This window comes from Triticum aestivum, chromosome 1B (assembly GCF_018294505.1).
Source record: "Triticum aestivum cultivar Chinese Spring chromosome 1B, IWGSC CS RefSeq v2.1, whole genome shotgun sequence".
Classification (NCBI taxonomy): Eukaryota; Viridiplantae; Streptophyta; class Magnoliopsida; order Poales; family Poaceae; genus Triticum; species Triticum aestivum.
The window spans coordinates 27,781,043-27,784,816 of record NC_057795.1 but is presented as its reverse complement, the minus strand read 5'-3'; the positions used below and the strand labels follow the sequence as shown (position 1 = coordinate 27,784,816).

Below are 3,774 nucleotides of genomic sequence, written 5' to 3'. Positions count from 1 at the left end.
GCTCTCCTTCCCCTGCCGGCTCGCGGATCTCGTTGACGCGCCAAACACGGTTGCGCTGGGCTCGCGGTGCGCCGGCGTTACACGGAGATTCAGACGGGTATGAGTTCTGTGCTGCTCATGGTTTGCTTCATTCGTTCTGCTTCATGTTTTGCTCGATTTGCTGATGCTTTGCTCGATCCCTGCTGCAGTTGTTTGGTTCTTGTTCTCGTTCGAGCTATTGATGTTTGAGTACTGGCAGCCCAAGCTTCTCCGCAAAGACGGAGCGTGGTGAACCAGTCAGGCCGGGAGCTGAAGCAGGGGACTGTGATGGCGCCTGTGTTTGCCGCTGCACTGGGCGCGTTGGGAAGCTCGCCGATTTGCTGGCCAATGAGTGCGGCCGGCTCAAAGGGGTCCGCCGCGAGATCCGGTCCCTCAAGGCTGAGCTCGCCGGCATGCATGGTGCGCTCGTGAAGTACACCAAGCTAGAGAATCCTGATGAGCAGGTGAAGATATGGGTGTCGTTGGTCAGGGAGCTGTCCTACGATACGGAGGATTGTTTTGACAAGTTCATCCACCAACTCGGCGATGGGGGGAGTCGTGACGGTGGCTTCAAAGAGTTCTTCCGCAAGACTGCTCGGCGTCTGAAGACGCTTGGAGCTCGCAATGGGATCGCCAGCCAAATCGACGACCTGAAGCTTCGTATCAAGCAAGTCAAAGAGCTGAAGACTAGCTACAAGCTGGATGATGTTGCTTCTAGCACCTCTGGCAATGCAGCCGTGGATCCCCGGCTGGCTGCTCTGTTTGCTGAGGAGGCACACCTTGTTGGCATCGACGGTCCAAGAGACGATCTTGCCAAGTGGATGCTGGAAGAAGAGAACAAGCAGCATCGTCGTGTGTTGTCTATTGTTGGGTTCGGTGGGTTGGGAAAGTCAACACTAGCGAATGAAGTCTATCGCAAGATTCAAGGGCATTTTGACTGCCATGCTTTTGTGTCAGTCTCACAAAAGCCAGATACAAAGAAAATCATCAAGGATTTGATTTCGCAGGTGTCTCGCAAGGATGAATTCACAAAAGATATGGAGAGCTGGGATGAAAAGAAATCCATTGGAAAGCTAAGAGAACTATTACAAGATAAAAGGTAATATATGCTGTTGCTAATTATTTTGTACGAAATATGTGTTGTGCACATGTATCATTATTCTAGTTAAGGATGTAATTTTGATATGCACAGAATGAACACCATTGCACCACCAGTGATGCTTGTCATTGCAAGGTTTATAGGCCGATTGGAATTTTACAATTGGTTTTTCTTTTCTAGTGCAATTATATCTATATCCTGATCGATTTACGCCCCTACTCCACTGTCTTAGGTATCTTGTAATCATTGATGATGTATGGTCTATATCAGCATGGAAAGCAATCAACTGTGCTTTTCCAGAGAATAAGTCTTCAAGCAGAATTATAACTACAACACGCATATTGGAAGTAGCAAGGTCTTGTTGTCCAGATCGTGATGACCAGATCTATGAAATGACACCTCTAAGTGATCTCCACTCTGAAAGGTTATTTTTTAACAGAATTTTTGGTTCAGAAGAGCGCTGCCCTGATATGCTTGTTGAAGTTTCAAATACTATCTTGAAAAAGTGTGGAGGCCTACCATTGGCAATTATCAGTATATCTGGTTTACTAGCTAACAGACCATGTGTCAAAGAAGAGTGGGAGAAGGTGAAAAGATCAATTGGTTCTGACTTGAACAAAAGCCAAAGTCTAGAGGGAATGAAAAACATACTGTCCTTGAGCTACAATGATCTTCCACCAAACCTCAAGACTGTCATGTTGCACTTAAGTAATTTCCCTGAGGATTATGTGATTGACAGAGAAAGATTAGTGAGACAATGGATTGCGGAAGGCTTTATTTCTGAAGAGCGTGGGAGGAGCTATCAAGAGGTTGCAGAAAGTTATTTTTACGAGCTTATCAATAAAAGCCTGGTCCAACCAGTGGATATTCGCTGTGATGGGAAGGTGCGGGCCTGTCGAGTTCATGACATGATGCTTGAACTTATCATTTCAAAATCAATTGAAGAAAATTTCATCACTGTGGTCAACGGCAGCCAAACTGTGTGGGAAAATTCTCAGTGTTCTATTCGACGATTATCAATCCAGGACATTGACCAGGAGCTTGCATCTGTATTGGCAAAGAAAGATCTAAGCCATGTCCGATCTCTTATAATAACAGCATCAAGATGTATGAAGCACTTGCCCAGTCTTGCAAAGTTTGAAACTTTACGTGTACTAGATTTTGAAGGTTGTCAGAGCCTGACGGAGTGTGATATGAAAGGTATGGAAAACCTGTTCCAGCTAAAGTACCTGAGTTTTAGGAGCACAGGCATATCGGAGCTACCATCTGGAACTGTGATGCTACATGATCTAGAGACGCTAGATTTAAGTTGTACAAAAATCAAGGAATTGCCGGCCAGAATTGTTCAGCTCACTAAACTACAAAATCTGCTCACTGAAAGTGTACATCTGTGGCGTGGAATAGAGATACCAATCGGGATTGGGAACATAACAAACTTAAGGGAGATCACAGGCTTTAGCATTACCATGAGTTCAGTAGGTGCAGTGAAGGAGCTAGGGAGCCTTATCAATTTGAAGGTACTCCATGTATGGCTCAGTAGGTGTAGTGAAGAATCTCAAGAGTACAAGAGTCATGCAGAGATGTTTCATTCCTCACTATGCAAGCTTGGCAGCTACAAACTCCAGTCCGTGTGGATAAATGGTGGTAATTCATCTCTATTCGAGTTATTAGATTCCTGGTCTCCTCTTCCAACTCACCTCCAAAGATTTGGGATGGGCACCACCGAGTACTGTTTATCAAAACTGCCAAAGTGGATTACTCCAGCACTCACCAGTCTTGCATACCTAGACATCAATTTAAGTGTAATAACAGAGGAGGTTCTTGGTATACTTGGACAGCTGCCTGCATTACTTTCTCTGACACTTTCTACCAACACGGTCCATAAAGACAGGCTTGTTTTGCAAGGCAGAGGATTCCGATGTTTGAAGGTGTTCCGTTATAAACCTTTTGGTGAAGGTGCCGGGACCCTTCTGTTTGAGGAAGGGGCACTGCCGAAGCTCGAGGAGCTTATGCTGCGGTTCTTTGTGTCAATGGCAAAGGCCTATGGGCTCTACTTAGGTCTTGAGCACCTCCCATATTTGAAACATGTGCGAGTTTTTCTTCAGAACCGGGATGCCACATCTCCTGAATTTGAGGCCGCAAAAGTTGCCATAAGGAAGGAAGCAAATCTCCATCCCAACCATCCCATGTTAACTCTCATTTAAGAAATGAAAAAGTGACACGAGGTATTGTTAGTTTTATAATTACGGAATTCAAAAAGTTCATGCTGTCTGCAATCAGAAGCATATCGTCAAGAAGCGTTCTGACGGGCTGATATTTTCTCTCTGTAGGGAAACTGTTCTCCGTGAATATAACTGCAGGTGGCTCGGCTGCAATGGTTTCCCGAACGGCTGTAGCTGCTACTCTCGTTGCCTGAAGCTCAAATAAAAGTGGCCTACAGTTTCCTTTTGATTTATTATATTCGTCCTTGCTTTGCGTACTACTGTCACTAATAGGAAAAGGGCTATAGATAAGACTGATTCTAATGGCGCACCAGGTAAGTAGTGCGCCTCTATTATATACTAATGGCGCACCGGTTGCTCGTGCGCCATTAGTGTGAAAGACACTAATGGCGCACCGTGATCATGGTGCGCCACTACTATTGATTTTTTTCCCCA

The 3,774-nt window shown here is 45.3% G+C and overlaps 1 pseudogene; it reads left to right on the top strand.

Annotated features, from left to right (window-relative positions):
• The first annotated feature begins 291 nt into the window (after nt 1–291).
• Nucleotides 292–3,774, top strand: LOC123104981 (disease resistance protein Pik-2-like; annotated as a pseudogene).